The sequence below is a fragment of the Pongo abelii genome, chromosome 4 (genome assembly GCF_028885655.2).
Source record: "Pongo abelii isolate AG06213 chromosome 4, NHGRI_mPonAbe1-v2.0_pri, whole genome shotgun sequence".
In the NCBI taxonomy this organism is placed as follows: Eukaryota; Metazoa; Chordata; class Mammalia; order Primates; family Hominidae; genus Pongo; species Pongo abelii.
The window spans coordinates 13,616,216-13,634,621 of NC_071989.2; positions in this window are offsets into that span (position 1 = coordinate 13,616,216).

An 18,406-nucleotide genomic window follows, 5' to 3' on the forward strand; every position below is an offset into this window, starting at 1 on the left:
CTTATATATTATTAATTTTTTTATGAATATTGGGTTGAGATTTCTCTCTCTCATTCTTCTTTCCTCCCCTTGCCCCCACCTTTCTCTACTCCTCTGTGGTCCCAGTTCAGAACCATAACTATTTCAGATAACTAAGGTCTGTGGTGATGTAGGGTTATTGAACATACAGTCATTGTCACTACATCAGAGAGTAACCTCGCTTAAACTTATGCTATTTTGATATTTTCTTTCTCCCTCATGCCGTAGACTATAAGTTGTAACCTTAGGACAATTCTTTTTGTGGAGCAAATAACCCTATTCCACTACTTCTAATGGGGAACTGTTATTCCCATTTTCCCAAGAAGGCTACGGGTACCACTGCTCATTTGCTGCTGTCATTCTAATCGCTGAAGCCTCAGAGGGTCCGTTTTGCACAATGTTTTTCATTTTTTGTTATACAAAGATGGCTGTATTAACTTTGTAGTATATATATATGTGTTCCTTAATGTTCTCCTTTAAATATCAGCCATCATCATTATGCATTTGGAGCAGGAAGATTCAAAATATGAAGTTCCCTTGCCATCTTGGCTTAAACACAGCAGGATATTCTCAACACATTCTCGCCTTACCTGTGGCTTCAGGCCATTTCCAATGTTGTTGCTTCCTTCTTTTTGCTTTTATATATTTTGACTTTTCTTCAATGACTACATATTTCTTTTGACAAGAGAAAAGAAAGGACGGATTTAAGATCTCAAGAAAAGGGAAGGATAATTTTTAAATGTTTAATTTATAGACATTTGATGGGTTTTCTAATATTTATTGGACTATTTCAGTCTAGAAAAAAACAGAAAAAATTCTCAAGTAGATAAGAACATCACACCAGAAGTGGGAACAAAAGGATATTAAGATAAGGTAGTCAACTACATTTTCTTACTTCATGAAGTTTAAATATTTCCATATAATCAACAATTCTCACTTCTGAGCACAGCACAAGTTAACAGCCATTTTCCAAACAGCACACTTAACTTTAGGTACTGCTTGATAATTTGCTTGCAATCCCCAAGCTAAATACTGAGATTTGAAAATATTTACTTCTTTGATACCAGTGTGTAGGTTTGGCTTAAATTGTTGATCAAAATCTCAACCAGACATATTTGCATAAAAGAATCATACGAGAAAAAATGCACTATCAAGAAAAAAATGTAATTTTTCTCACATGTTAAAAACAAAGACACTTCAGAGGATGCTTGTCAAATGTCTTAAAGGCAGTTCTATACATGCAACAATGTACAAGATCTCAGTCTAGAATCTTTCCTTTCACCTCAAATAGGTTTCTCCTTTAAATTACAAAATAAAATTTAGTCCTTAATGTCTAAATAACCAACTGTGTCATAGTTTGTTTTGTGCTGCTATAATGGAATACCACAGACTGGGTAATTTGTAAAGAACAGAAATTTATTTCTCACAGTTCTGCAGACTGAGAAGTCAAGATTAAGCCATCAGCAGGCTTAGTGTTTGATGAGGGCAGCTCTCTGCTTTCAAGATGGTGCCTTGAGTGTTGCATCCTCAAAAGGGGAGGAATGTAGTGTCCTTATATGACAGAAGTCAGAAGGGCAAAAAAGAGTAAACTCCTTCTATCAAGCCCTTTTATAAGGGCACCTAATCCCATTCATGAGAGTGAAGCTGTCATAACTGAATCATCTATCAATGTCCACACATCCAAAAACTGTTGCATGGGGGATTAAATTTCAACATGAATTTTAGAGTTGACAAAAGCATTCAAACCACAGCTAACTGTATATTTAAATATTTAAATGGCTGATGTTATCAGTTATAGTATTTTAAACAGCTGAAGGATGTAAGAGGATCAAAAAGTGACTATGTGTAGTAGAAATCATTAATCCCACACCAAAAGAGATATTGGTATGGAAATCAGTGAATTGGTTTCTTCATATCAATTATCTACTGGGATTCTGAAAATATTTTATCCACTAGTTTTATAATCCTACAGCCATAGAACACCAGTGGAACCCATGCTGGGAAGCCCAATGATCACTGCTTAGTCCTCACCTTATTGGTCCTGTCTAAAGCAAAAATTGCACTAGGAAAAGTTAATCAAACAAGGAAGACTTTATTCAAGAATACTGCAATAGGGAAGAGACGCCAAAATTAAAATCTAAACTCAACTATGCTGAAACAAAATGCAGGGGAATTTTTAATTGTGGAGTGAGCTAGTGGCAAAGTACTGGAGAACTTTTGGGGTAAGGTTGATTAATAGGATGGGTTGAACACATTGAGTTATTCCTAAGTTTTCACGTGTTTTTTGTTTTGTTTTGTTTTCCTGTGATTAGACCATTTGCATCTGCTAATTGGCATTCATCAAAGTTAGGATCCCACCCTCTCAAATAAACTGGGGAATAGGAGCTCTACCTTCCTTGATGATTACCTCTGAAAGAGATGGCTCCTAAGTCTTTGTGCAAGATATTTCTAGGCTATAAAACTGGTAGAAAGCTATAAAATATTTATATCCCAAGGGAACAAAGAATTTATAATTACACATTTTCTAAAGGAAATGGTCTGTGGAGTTCAGGGGTCCTGAGTTAGGAAGAAGTCTGTCTTAACTTTAGTCCAGCTGGATGGCACTTCAAGGCCCTCTTGGTCAGTCCTCTCAGCAGCATTTGACACAATTGATCATTCTCTCCCCAAAACATTGCCTTTACTTAGCTTAAGGGACACGGCCCATGGCCAGTTTTCTCCACCTCATTAGTGGCTGACTCTGGGCCACTCTTACTAGACTGAGGGCTCTCTTCTGGTATTCATTTTTGAGGGCTGTCATAACAAAACACCACAGACTGAGTAGCTTTAACAACAGACACTGATTCCTCACAGTTCAGGAGGTAGGAAGTCCAAGATCAAGGTGTTGGCAGAGCTGATTTCTCCTGAAGCCTCTCTCTTTGTAGTGCAGGCGGCTGTCTTCTTGCTGTGTCCTCGCATGGTCTGTCCGCTGTTTCAGTGCTCATTCCTGATGTCTCCACCTCTTCTTTTTTTTTTTTTTTTTTTTTTGAGGGAGTTTTGCTTCTTGTCACCCAGGCTGGAGTGCAATGGCACGATCTTGGCTGACTGCAACCTCTGCCTACCCACTTCAAGAGATTCTCCTGCCTCAGCCTCCCGAGTAGCTAGGATTACAGTTCCCTGCCACCAGGCCTGGCTAACTTTTGTATTTTTAGTAGAGACTAGGTTTCACCTGTTGGCTAGGCTGGCCTCAAACTCCTGACCTCAGGTGATCCACCCACCTCAACCTCCCAAAGGGCTGGGATTTCAGTGTGAGCCACCGTGCCCGGCCTCCACCTCTTCTTATAAGGACACCAGTGCTACTAGATTGGAGCTTCATCCTATGGCTTCATTTAGCCTAATGACCTCTTTAAAGGTTGTTTCTCCAAACACAGTCACACTAGAGGTTAGGGCTGCAACATATGAACTTGGGGGAGGGCACAGTTTAGGCCATTGCACTTCATAACCACTACAAGACAGAGTGCCACAGGCTCCGTCCTCTAGCCCCTTTTTTATTAGCATTTATTCCCTCTGTCACCGCCCAAAGTCTGCTGGATAGAAGTTAACATTTTTAAGTTGATAACACACACATTTATATCCCCAGCCTAAACAATCACTCAAATTCACAAGTCCTTTAACCAAATTCCTATGTAACATCTTCATTCCATATGTAATAGCACCTGAAATGTAATATGTGATATGTACTTTTTATTCCTTTTTAAGCTACACCTTCTCCATTTTCCCCAACTCAAGAAATAGTAACTACAGTTCTCAGCTGCTCAACCCAAATAATCTTCTCATCATTTTTTACATCTCAGTAAAGTTCATTGCCAATCCTCTCAGACCCACTTGAGAAACATATTTTAAATTTCACCTGGGCTGGGCACGGTGGCTCATGCCTGTAATCTCAGCACTTTGGGAGGCCGAGGTGGGTGGATCACGAGGTCAGGAATTCAAGATCAGCCTGGCCAAGGTGGTGAAACCCCATCTGTACTAAAAAAAAAAAAAAAAAAAAAAAAAAAAAAAAAAAAAAAAAAAAAAAAAAAAGCCAGGCATGGTGGCAGACACCTGTAATCCCAGCTACTCAGGAGGCTGGGGCAGGAAATTGCTTGAATCTGGGAGGTGGAGTTTGCAGTGAGCTGAGATCACACCAGTGCATTCCAGCCTAGGCGACAGAGGAAGACTCTGTCTCAAACAAACAAAAAACAAACAACAACAACAACAACAACAAACTCACCTGATGCCAGAGGGGAAACGGCTTGACTCTAGGTCTGTGTTCATTAGTTGCGTAGACTTGGATAGTTCCATTAACTATTATAACTCAATTATCTCTTATCTAAAATGGATGTTAACAACATCTACTTCATAGGGTTGTTATAGCACACACAGTGTGGAGCACACAAAAATTGTTTAATAAGTGGCAAGCACAATTATATGGTGTACTTTAAGAATTCCTCCCAGTTGGGAAATAACATCAGGTTGATCTGCAGTGCAATAGCTTTTATAGCTTTATCCTTTTCCTTTTCCTGTTTCCCATAGGAAACCATGGTCAGCAGTTAGGTACACTCAAACCATAAAATGTTTGAGCATAATTGGGTTTACTGTAGAATATTCCTACACTCTCCACTGTCTTCCTGAAGGTGATGCATGACTCATTTTAACTGAGGCAAGGAAACAGCCAAATTTAAATATATGTGCAGTAGCACACTTGAATCATGACAATAGAGCTTGTCTTCTGCCAAATTGAACATTCGGGAAATATTATCTTTAATGCATCAAATTCTTTTGCTTTCCTACCTTCTTCTAGAGTGTCCTTTTATACAGATCACATAGGGACAGTCAGGCTATAAAACAGGGCAATGTATGCCAGTCTCCTATGAAGGGCTAACATGCTCAGTTTTCATTCTTTTTTTCTTTTGTGCATACTCCTGACAAGCTTTTCAGGGTTCCAATTTCATCAACAAATTTATATTTAGGGATTTTAATTAATAACAAGGTGTATGAAGTTCATAACAAATCCAAAGATATCTAATTATGTGGTTGTGAAGATGGAGATGGTAAGAAATCAAATGTGAAAAATGCTTTATGAACCATAAAGACTGATGAAACGTCAGACACCACTATCTTCAATGAGGTTAGTCAACTCCGATGAAGTTGATGACATTGACCTATTCCATGATATGTTCTGCCTACATTTTTTGTTGTCACTCTGGTTGGGTAGGTGCTTTTGTGACTCATTCATTCATTAAAGGAAATTCAACTTTTCACCAGATCATGTAAGAATGAAGGGTGTGTAAATGTGTTATTAATTTCTCAAAAACACTCATCTTCTAACCGAGAGTGAGTTAGGTACACTAATAAGAGTGTTAACTGGTGAAAATAGTCCTTCCATTTGTGGATACAAACAGTGGCATCATTTGAAGTTAACTGGTTGAAGTGATTAATAGTTTCTTTCTCTCTCTCTCGGAAACTAAAATCTGAAAATAATTAACTCTTCACTAGGGAAAGGATAAGCAGAAGTCAGTAAGATTTTATTAACATCTCCTTAAACATAGAGAGCCTCAGTTTTTCTCATTTTGTACCATTAACCTAGCGTGTCCCCATAGGCTTATCTCTTTATCTAAATTTCCCCAAGCTGTTTCTCATCCTCCTTGAGGCTTCCTGCATCATCTCCATCCACAAGGTTCTCTCCTACCTCCGAAAGTCTGTAAGACCATATTGTGCATTAACTTATTTTTATATACTATTTATAATGTAGGTTAATTGTTCACATGTGGAAGCTCTGTCATTTATATTAGCTGGGGCATTAAGGGAGCAAGTGAAAGCAACTCATTGAAGATTATTTACGTTTATATATTTATAATAAAATAGGAAAAAAAATTCTAGAAAAGATAAGATTCATGTAGTTCACATGATCAAAGAATGGTCTTCAGGAATCACATTATAGAGACCTTCTGCCACCAAGTGACCTATCTCTTTTGAGAAAAGATCAGACCTTCAACCATTTGACTTAATGCTACAGATGAACACTCTATGTATGGGAAGGAAAGAAAGTGTCAGTTATCTGACATTTCGAATCTCTACGTTCAGAAGTCCAGCTGAAGAAATAACATCTTGATTTCAGGATGTGTCTGCTACCATTGGACCCACAGCTATTGCCAGGGAGTTGAGGTTGCCTTCTGCTAGATGCTTTTGTGTAATGTAATGAAGTTCAGTCTTGGAAATGGTAGATCCACCAGAATCATAAGCTTCCACAAAGTAAAGGATATTGGGAAGAAAAAAAATACACACTTTAGATTTCCATTTCTAGAAATAGAAATCTCCCGAGAGAACTAAACCACTCATTCCAGGTTGTTTCACAGTGGACAGCAGGCATCTTGGGAATGGTCAGGAAAGTTATGCAAAGCAGACGGTGTTTGTGAAGGGTCTGTAGGATCACATTTCACCCAATTTCTCTGGTTTCTTATTCTATTGTGTTTCCCATTTTCCTGACTTGAGTTCCACTAACTTTCACTGAGAAATGAGCATTGAAACCTTATGATTATGGAATTCCCATGAATAATCTGACACCCAACCATTTTGGATGGTAGCCTGCAGACCTGAAAAGTCGTTTCATGTCATTTCTTGTATGCTTCCAAATGCATGTCCCTTTCTTCAAGTTCTTGATAAAGATGATAAGTACAATGATTACACTCTAGCATCCTGATTTGTAGTCAAATCCACTAAAGCTTCAACTTTGAAGGTTGTATTTTCCAAGTTGCAAGATTTAAGTAACAGTTTAACTCTGTTACCATTTAATAAACATTTCCAATAACCCCAACCACCCCATGACACCACTATTTATATATTTTTAATTTAAATTTATGGAGTACAAGTGTAATTTTTTTACACTGATATACTGTATAATGATGAAGTCAAGACGTTCACTGTATTCATCACTGGAGTAATATACAGTGTATACATTGGGCTCTGCATTTTAGCATACATCACTTATAACAGATTACTACCAGTATCCATATTTGAATTAAAACTATTTCATTTGCAAATACTTCATAGGAACCTAAAATATCTTAAGCTAAAATTTTATTAGTTCATCTGTTTGTGATGAACACTTCAAAGAACTAATAAAAACTTGGCATTAGGAACTGGAGGCTGAGTTCGACACCACTGAGACTCTCTTCTGTTTCTTATTGCTTTTTAAGTTAATTCTAAATCTGTACTCTCTTCCAGGAGTAATACACATGCTTTATATAACCCTTTATTCACATTCTCCTATCTTAGCAGTCCTAGGTAGAGAAAGGTAGATTATCTCCTTATTTTCTTAACAAAGAAGGACTTAATTCACCTGACCTGAGTCGTTTAACCACTATTTGTTTGATCACTGTTTCCACAAATATGAGATCCTATAACTAACGAGGATGGGTTCATATTCCCTTCCCTGTGTACTGATGATAGGTGGCCAGCTGTGAGGTGATGCCTCATTAAAATCATATCAAAGAAAGGGGAGAAGCAATCATTTCCAAATGAAGAAATATTAAACAAGTTTTCTGCTACTCCCCACTTGGATTTTCACATATTAAAATGCATAATGAGAGGGAATTTATGAAGTCCTTTCTAAGTGCAGTCACAATGCTGACTATGAATTATCTTAATTTATTTGAGCAGTAACGCTGTGAGGCAAGTACTATGATTATCACCATTTACAGATGAGGAACGTAAATCATAGTAATGTAAGGAAAGTTATCTAAGGATCCAAGGCTAGGAAATGATAGGGTCTACATGAACCCCAGGTTTCTTTGATCCTTCAGCATTGTGATGAAGCAACACTGGTGGCATAGCTTGGGGAGCGAAAGTTCATGCTTGGGCATCAAATGGACCTCAATTCACATCTCGGCTCCACCAGTTACTGGCTGTATGATATTTGGCTTAGCCCACTACACTGCACAGACGAACCACAGAAATGTTTATTTCATAAGGAACAGATTTAAGTATTATGATTTTCTATGTTGATATATGCTTAAAAATTGAATTATAACTTCCAAAGTCCCAAGAAAGAGTGAACGTAAAAGAATTAGGTGTCAATCTCTAAAGGCAACATGTGAAATGAAATCTTACCAATCAGGAGGATAGAAAGAAATTTTCTAATAATGGATATGCCACTTATATTTGTAATTTTTTAACTTCAAAAGTACTTCTCCTGTTATATCTTTTAAAGGTAAATATGTTTTTCATGTTGTTTTCTTTTTCTCACTTTTTTCAACTTTCAAGTTCAGGGGTAGGTGTGCAGGATGTGCAGGTCTGTTACATAACTAAACGTGTGCCATGGTGGTTTGCTGCACAGATAATCCCATCACCCAGGTATGAAGCTCAGTATTCATTAGCTAGTCTTCCTGATCTCCTCTCTTCTCCCACCCTCTGCCCTCTGACAGGCCCCAGTGTCTGTTGTTCCACCTCATGTGCCCATGTGTTCTCATCCTTTAGCTCCCACTTATAAGTGAGAACATGCAGTATCTGGTTTTCCCTTTTTGTGTTTGCTAAGGATAAATGGCCTCCAGCTCCATCTATGTCCCTGCAAAGGACATGATCTCATTCCTTTTTATGGCTGTATAGTATTCCATGATGTATATTTACCACATTTTCTTTATCCAGTCTATCACTGACAGGCATTTAGGTTGATACCACATTTTCTAGGAAGGAATCTCTTATCGATTTAATTATAACTTTGAATCAGGCTCTAGATAAGCTATCTGTCATGTCAATGTAGGGTTTCATTTTCAATTTGGACACACAGTATTTCAGTACTAGTTCTGTGCTAATTTGGAATTGATGCAGAAAATTCAGAATGTAATTTTAAGAACGAGCCATTTTAAAAATAAAGTTGAGAAGATGAATGAAAAATGACAGTCTGTTGTTTCAGTTGACTACTTGCACGACAGAATTGTGATTTCTTTAAAAGACCAATTTACGAAGTTTATCTATGTGTCATATATGCTAAGGTAGGAAAAAAAACCGAATGGTTAGTAAACCTGATTCCTTCAGCAGGCTTTTCACTTCCCATTCAGAAAATAAGTCGAGACAAACTAGAGAATCTGGGAAGAATGCCAAGGTGCTACTGCAGAGTCAGCAGATAAGTCATTTTGTTGATTGGATATAACTTTTGACATCTTACATACTTCTTTTCACATTCCTGTTATGTATCAAAGGCAAATGTGGCTATTCCATCCTTGCCCAGTCACTCAGTTTGGGCTTTTTTATTAATTCCTAGAGCATTACACAATGATGACAAGCTAATTTTTGCCTAGTGATTTACTATTAACAGTACTTCCATGTACCACATTGTACTTGAGTCTCAAAATTACCTATTTTACAAAGAAGAACACAGATGTTTAAAACATGAGTTGTGCAAGGTCAAAAGCACACTAGTGAGGAATTATAGAATACTATACCTACTCTATGAATATTGCAGTCATTATTTGGTCTGTCTCATCCTCTCTTCCTTTTTCTCCTCTGACCATCCCTTACTCTTACTGCATATACAGATAAATGGATATAGAGATAGCAATAAAATTAAAGATATAGATGTCTGTGTGTGTTTTGTATGAGTGTACGCACTTTAATCAATTAAAATGAATAAATAAAGTTGTGTAAAGGTAAAAATATACGTTAGGTACTAGTTAAGTTCCATGAAAGGAATTTTTACAGTGTCATACCACTAAAAGTTGCATTTTCATACTATACTTCTGAATTTGAATACAAAAACACAGTATTTATTACATAAGATATACACAGGTTGGACACAGTGGCTCATGCCTATAATTCCAGCATTTTGGGAGGCCAAGCCAAGGGGATCACCTGAAGCCAGGAGTTCAAGACCAGCCTGAGCAGGCCAGACGCAGTGGCTCACGCCTATAATCACCTGAGGTCAGGAGTTCGAAACTGGCCAACGTGGTGAAGCCCTGTTTCTACTAAAAATACAAAAATTAGCCAGGCACGGTGGTGCAGGCCTGTAGTCCCAGCTACTAGGGAGGCTGAGACAGGAGGATCTCTCGAACTCTGGAGATGGAGGTTGGAGTGAGCCGAGATCATGCCACTGCACTCCAGCCTGGGCAACAAAGCAAGACCTTGTCTCGATAAAATAATAATAAAAAAAGATCAGCCTGGGCAACATAGCAAGACCCTAATATATGTGTATACACACATATATACATATTTGTATACCTATATATAGGCATGTATATATATACACATTTATATAGCTATATACACGTGGGTATATATAGGTATATAAATATGTACACATACAAAATATATATGTATATCTATACATATATGGAATACATGTAAATATGTATACCTATACAGGTTTATACATATAAAAATATGTGTATATTTTATATATACATACATATACCTATATAGCTGTACATATTTATATGTATTCTATACATATATGTATGCATACAGATATATAATACATGTAAAGATATTTATATTTGTGTGTATATTTGTATATGCACCCACATATATGTACAACACTCATATATATAGCGAGAGTGTGAATAATTGTGGAGAATAAATAACCATAACAAAATTCCTAAAGCCCCTATAGTAGACATAACCACAACTCCCACTTTAAAATTTTAAAAGCAATAACATTTTGGCAATGAAGACCAGGCTATGTGGCTTTCCTCTCTTTTGAAAATACAAGCACATCATCCACCATGTGCATGTACCCATCTGTATATGTTTATTAGTTGGTTTTCACACTGCTATAAGGTCATACGTGAGACTGGGTAATTTATAAAGAAAAAATCTTTAATTGACTCACAGTTCCACATGGCTGAGGAGGCCTCAGGAAACTTAACAATCATGGTGTAAGGGGAGGCAGGCATGTCTTACATGGCGGCATGCAAGAAAGAGAGTGTGTAGGAAGAAAAGGGGGAAAAGCCCTTATCAGATCTCATAACTCACTCACTATTAAGAGAACAGCATGGAGGAAACTGCCTTCATGATCCAATCACCTCCCACTAGATCCCTCCCTCAACACCTGGGGACTACAATTTGAGATGAGATTTGGGTGAGGACACACAGCCAAACCATACCATTCTGCCCCTGGCCCCTCCCAAATCTCATATCCTGACATTCTACGATCAATCATGCATTCCCAACTATCCTCCAAATTCTTAACTCATTTCAGCATTATTTTGAAAGTCAATAGTGCAAAATCTCATCTGAGACAAGGCAAGTCTCTTTTGCCTATGAGCCTGTAAAATCAAAAGCAAGTTAGTTACTTCCTAAATACAATGGGGGTACAGGCATTGGGTAAATACTCCCATCCCAAATTGGAGAAATTGGCCAAAACAAAGGGGCTACAGGCCCCATGCAAGTCTGAAATCTTCCAGGACTGTCACTAAATCTTAAAGCTCTGAAATGATCTCCTTTGTCTCCATGTTTCACATCCAGGTCATGCTGATGCAAGAGGGGGGCTTCCATGGTCTTGGGAAGCTCTGCCCCTGTGGCTCTGCAGGGTACAGTCCCTCTCCCAGCTGCTTTCCCAGGCTGGTTTTGAGTGTCTGTGGCTCTTCCAGGAACATGGTTCAAGCTGTCAGTGGATCTACCATTCTGGCATCTAGAGGAAGGTGGTCCTCTTCTCACAGCTCCACTAGGCAGTGCCCCAGAGGGAACTCTGTGTGAGGGCTCCAACCCCACTCCTTGTACCAATTAACTGTATTTGTCTGTTTTCACACTGCTATAAAGAAATACCTGAGACAGGATAATTTATAAATAAAATAGGTTTAATTGACTCACAGTTCTGCATGGCTGGAGAAGCCTCAGGGAACTTACAATCATGTCAGAAGGAGAAGAAGGCACACCTTACATGGTGGCAGGCAAGAGACAGCGTGTGTCAGAAGTGAAGGGGGAAGAGCTCCTTATAAAACCATTAGATCTCTTGAGAATTCAGTCACTATCACAAGAATGGCATGGAGGAAACCGCCCCCATGATCCAATCACCTCCTACCAGGTCTCTCCTTCAACACCTGGGAATTACAATGAGAGATGAGATTTGAGTAGGAACTCAAAATCAAACCATATCAGTTTACTCTCCATACAGTTCTTCAGTGCTTTATTTCAAAGGTTCTCAAGATCCTCCATTTTCCTTTAGGTATTTGTTATCTTCCCATCCAGCATGATAAATTTGTTTCATTTATGTATTCCCCCCAAATGGTTTTAGCATGGAAATAGAATTTGAAAGCTAACACTCTGCAAATTTGATTTTATAAAGAGTTTGATCTGTAATACCTCCCTCATCTAATGGTTTCATCACGATTCAATGACCCTCAGTTCTTAGTAGTAACAATGGGTCACATGGTTTGGTAGTCACTGGTGTTGCAAAATATTTCATCTCTCCCTGACCAGGTACATGGGAGCATTTCTAGCTCTGGCTCATTTTTTAATGGGCAGAGCTACATAACCAGTTCTGGCTAAGAAGTTGTGAGGGAGAGGCAATACCATTCAGGACATAGGCATGGGCAAGGACTTCATGTCTAAAACACCAAAAGCAATGGCAACAAAAGCCAAAATTGACAAATGGGATCTCATTAAACTAAAGAGCTTCTGCACAGCAAAGGAAACTACCATCAGAGTGAACAGGCAGCCTACAAAATGGGAGAAAATTTTCGCAACCTACTCATCTGACAAAGGGCTAATATCCAGAATCTACAATGAACTCAAACAAATTTACAAGAAAAAAACAAACAACCCCATCAAAAAGCGGGCGAAGGACATGAACAGACACTTCTCAAAAGAAGACATTTATGCAGCCAAAAAACACATGAAAAAATGCTCACCATCACTGGCCATCAGAGAAATGCAAATCAAAACCACAATGAGATACCATCTCACACCAGTTAGAATGGCAATCATTAAAAAGTCAGGAAACAACAGGTGCTGGAGAGGATGTGGAGAAATAGGAACAGTTTTACACTGTTGGTGGGACTGTAAACTAGTTCAACCCTTGTGGAAGTCAGTGTGGCGATTCCTCAGGGATCTAGAACTAGAAATTCCATTTGACCCAGCCATCCCATTACTGGGTATATACCCAAAGGACTATAAATCATGCTGCTATAAAGACACATGCACACGTATGTGTATTGCGGCATTATTCACAATAGCAAAGACTTGGAACCAACCCAAATGTCCAACAATGATAGACTGGATTAAGAAAATGTGGCACATATACACCATGGAATACTATGCAGCCATAAAAAATGATGAGTTCACGTCCTTTGTAGAGACATGGATGAAACTGGAAATCATCATTCTCAGTAAACTATCGCAAGAACAAAAAACCAAACACCGCATATTCTCACTCATAGGTGGGAATTGAACAATGAGAACACATGGACACAGGAAGGGGAACATCACACTTCGGGGACTGTTGTGGGGTGGGGGGAGGGGGGAGAAAAAAATAAACAAATAAATAAATAAAGAAAGAAAGAAAGAAAGAAAGAAAGAAAAAAGAAGTTGTGAGGGATGAAAAAAAAATTATATAACTTTTGGGCTAAACATTTTGTTGCTGATGCATAACCTCCAGGCCTGAATTTTTCCATGCTGCAGAATCTGGCAAAAGACCAGGTGGTAAAGTGTCCATCATGCAGGGCCCTAAGTGACAGTGTGGAGCACAGCTATCTGCTGACCCACAATGGACACACGGAGTGAATGAGAAGTAAAATGTGATTCTTTTAGGCCACTGAGATTTTAGGGCTGTATGCTATCACAGCACATTTTAGCCCAGCCTAATCAACACAGATGCTATGAATGACAAAAAATACTAATTTTATAAACTATATGGATATCTCTTAGAGCACAAATAAAAATACAGCTATTATCTCATCAATACAAAAATATGTTTATAAAATGGGCTAGAAATACCCTAATACTTTTCATTACTTTCTGCTTCTATGTTAATACCCAGGATATGTCCTTGGTTATCAAAATTCTTTTTTCCCATATTCTCGAATTTAAAATTTTCTCTTTGTCAAACATATTTCATATGGAGAAACACCATAACCTGTATTTAGTGTGGGGTAAAATCTGTCCAATGTATACTAGCTTGAAAAATGTCTGTCAAACTCAATAAACTTTGTAATTCCGTTCATGAGGAAATGGTGCTTAATCTTTGCATAATTTGTAATTTTTTAGTGATACTAAGTCATCCAGAAAGAAAAAAAAAGCCTACTGAATTATTCTAAAACTATACAGTAACTTTTACTTAAATATTTTATAATATTTTTCCTTATCTCAGTTATAGTAAAGAGCATTATGATACGAAAAATATATATATCTTGGTGTGGATCTCAATGAGAAATGTTAAAAATTCCTAAGTCATTGAGATAACGTACATAATACACAAATATTACTAGCTGCATGAGTTCAGAAGCACCTATTGTACAGTTATATAAATTATATATGTATTATGTAATTGATTTTATAAAATATATGTAATTTATTTTATAAAAAGTATAATTATACTGTATATTATATATTATATATAGGATATACTTGTATTTATATATTAATATTAACATATTACATAGAATATACATTGTCATTGTCATTGTTATTGAGAAGAATTTAAAAGCCATAATTCTTCTTGAAATGGTTTAGGTTTCTGTGACGAGCTGGTGGTAAAACAAGAGCCCATTTTAATGCCCTCTGTTTAAATTGTTCTTCCTTTGTATAGAGGAAGCTATGAATTTCTTGTAGAATTTCTTAACAGAAAAAATGTCCCACAAGATGTGTATGTGTTTTCTGAGAAGCAGAAGGAAAATTTATCACCTATGTCAGACAGTAGATGTGAGTAGGTCTCTTGCGGGTAGCTGAGTCTGAGCAAGGGCCTCCGCAGATGAAACAAAGCAGAACAGAAAACTTGGCTTTGATGTGGCCCATTGCCAAAGATTGTTCCTTATCCCTGTGAAGCATTCTCTTTTCTCTTCCCCATTCTGACTTTTAAGTAGCATGCTGTCCAGCCTTGATTTGCATCTACCACTTATTTTGCAGCATTTTTTTAAAATACAGAATCACAGAGTTCTGTGCTTTCAGATGCTGCACAAGCAAACTGATGAAAGAGCACACAGATTTGGAATAAGACCTTCAATCCAAACAACAATAACTATATTAATAACTCTCTAATGTGGGGATTTTACTACTTTGCTGGCCAGAGAGAAAAATATTTTGGCATTTTAAAATATATTTATGTATATTTTACAGATATTTTATGATCTTTTAAATAACACTTATGAATGTTCACCTGTCCCTCTGAGAGACCACACCAACCATATACAGAGTGTTATATGAGCATTGGTATTTGTACTAGTGTTAGTGATATTTATTCTGGAAGCGAGGACAGTCTGCCTCATTCACTCAACGACATTTTTGTATTCCACAGAAAAACAGTTCTTAAACTTATATTCGTAAGTGTTACCTGTGAACTTTGTTAACATGCAATGTCAGGCCTCAGCTTCTAGAAAAACTGATTCAGAAGTGTGCAGCTAAGTAATTTGCACCTTTCATTACTCCTGAGAAGTTTCTGATCCAAGTGGACCATGACTCCCAATGTTACAGCCAGACACAAGTTCTGAAAAAAGCTATCTGCTATGGGGTGAATGTTCCCTCCAAAACTTGTTGAAATTTAATTGCCATTGTAACAGTATTAAGAGATGGTCTTTAAAGGATGATTAGGTCACGTGGATGAGCCTTCACGAATAGATTAATGCCATTATCACAGGAGTACGTTAGTTATCTTGCAAGTTGGTTCCTAGTAAAGACATAAGTTCAGCCCCATTTCTCTATGCCTCAAATGCTTGCTTCTTCCTTCTGTCATGGGATGACCCTCACCAGATGCCAGCACCATGGTCTTTGACTTTTCAGCCTCCAGAACTGTGAGCCAAGTAGACATCTACTGTTTATAAATTACCCAGTCCGTGGTATTTTGTCATAGCAGCAGAAAATGGACTAGGACACTATCTGATGGTAGTGGTTCTCTCCTTTCAAAAAGAGATGGATCTAGGTGAAGAGTTGTATGAAGTCATATTTCTCTGTCATTATCTAGGCATCCTGGAGAATCTATAGTATATGAAAGAGGATAAATAACCTCAATGCATTCAAAGAATAAAAACTCAGTTTAGTGTCAAAGGGACCTAGGCTTATTCTAATTGTGGGAGCTGAAACAAGTTTTTTCACTTTCTGATGTTTAGTTTCCTCATTTATAAGATGAAAAAAAAATCCTTCAAGTCACACGAAAACAAAGCTATCTCACAGATTTGTTATAACAATTCAATAAAATACTCTGGTAAGAGGGATGATAATAGTGCCTAGCATGCAGTAGGCATTTTAAAAGTTTCTTTAAATATCTCTCCACTTCTCCTGTCACCTCAACTTTTTCCATTTTAAACCTACTACTATTGGTTTAATTCTGATAAAAATTGCTTTCCACTTAATTCTCTTCTGAAGCAGTTCTGAGAAGATTAAAGTTGACACTTTTCCTAGCTGCATGCAATTTTGACTGTCCAGTCAATTAACAGCCAGACTCAATAGTGCATAAATGCTGTTCGCAGTTATGTGTTGAGATCTCTAACCCCAGAGGGTGAATGTAACTCTTCTTTTGAAAGTAACACGCGTTCTTTATGTGACAAGGTTCCAATGCTCTGGTTTTTTCCAATGAGAAGAACTGTGATTGCCCTTCATGGATGAAATGTTTTATAGAGTGATATTCTGCTTCCAGGGTACGGTCAGAAAACAAACTATTTAAACTTCCTTTGGAGTCAGGCCCCGCGAGAGTGAAGAAAGGCTGATAATCATGGGTATACAGGACAGTGAGTGGCTCAGGGGAATAACTGGTAAGGGAAAACCAAGCCTCTTAGCTCCAGGTCACCAAGTCTCATATCTACCAGGCAAGCAGTGATCAAAGGTGTGAGGTATTTATGTGTTCTTTTTCTGGTTTCTGCTGGATAGAGGGTTTATGTCAGAAAAGCATCTATACAAATGGCAGCCTCAGCACAGAAGCCACAATGTAATTGACCTGGAAGAACTGCCATCATTTCATCATTATAGGCTGCCAGCCACAGTGAGGGTGAGGCAAATTCCATACAAGTCCCCCACCTGACAAGGACACCTGTTACTGAATGACCAGAGTGGCACTCAGTAAAAGGTCTCAAGTGTGCATAATCCAGCAAGCAGACAGTGAAGTTTGTCCACTTAACAAAGACATTGTTACCAAATGTTTGTACATGCTGCCTTACACATTTGAACAACACCCAAAGTGAAATTGACCAAACATATTTCTGCAGTTGTTAATTATTTCAAGATTCTTAGGTAAAATTTATGCTACCCCTCCATGCTCTCCAGTATCAGACATTATTTTAATTCTCCCCACCTAATTTTTTAAGGAATAGTGGTTGACTGTTTCTGTTGTTATATTCTCCTCATAAAACAGGAGAATTTGTATAGTTTTGGTATTCCTGTGATATTGATCTTAGATAATACACTTGATTACAATATGTCAAACAGAGCTTTCTCCAGTAGGAAAAATGTTAGTGCTAAGAGGTGGTCATTATGTCATAGAAAAGACATTAAAGACAGATAGGACTGGATTTGAATTACTACTCAGTATTTACTATCTAATATGTGTAGAAACATGCAAATTACCCTAACTTTTCTAAGTCTTAGTTTTCTTTGTCATATGGTCATGAAAATACTCATCTTAAAGGGTCATTATAAGAATCCAATAAAATAGTATTTAGAAAATGTTTTTGAAAAGATATGTCTCAGCTACTCTTGTCACATACACACACACACAAATAATTATGTCAGATAATGAATGTATTAACTTGCTTCAGTATAGTAACCATTTTATAGTCTATATGTTACTGTACATATCCCATAACATCATGTTGAAAACCTCACATATACACAATAAAATTTATTTCTTAAAAGGTATGGTTCATTAAAAACACTAAGTAAATGTTCATTTCTTTTCTTCCAATATAGAAATAAGAAAACATGTTTCTGCAGCTTGCTCATGTATTCATCTATTTAAATGTGGAACGTGTTTTATCAGTGAGTCTTAGACTTCCCTCTTCAGGAGGAATGCAGACCTGTCCAGAAAAGGTTTTATCAGTTGAAGGAGAACATTTTCTCATTTGAGGTCACAAAAAAGAAAAGTTGAATAAAGCCCAGTTAGGCACTAAGTAGTAGTTTGTTGAGTTAGCCAAGATCATTTTCTTAGGAATGAAAAGCTTATGACAAGCCCTTAATTATACATTATTTGCATGTGCTAAATTGGTCATTTTGTCAGCAATCAAGTACACCAGAGGAA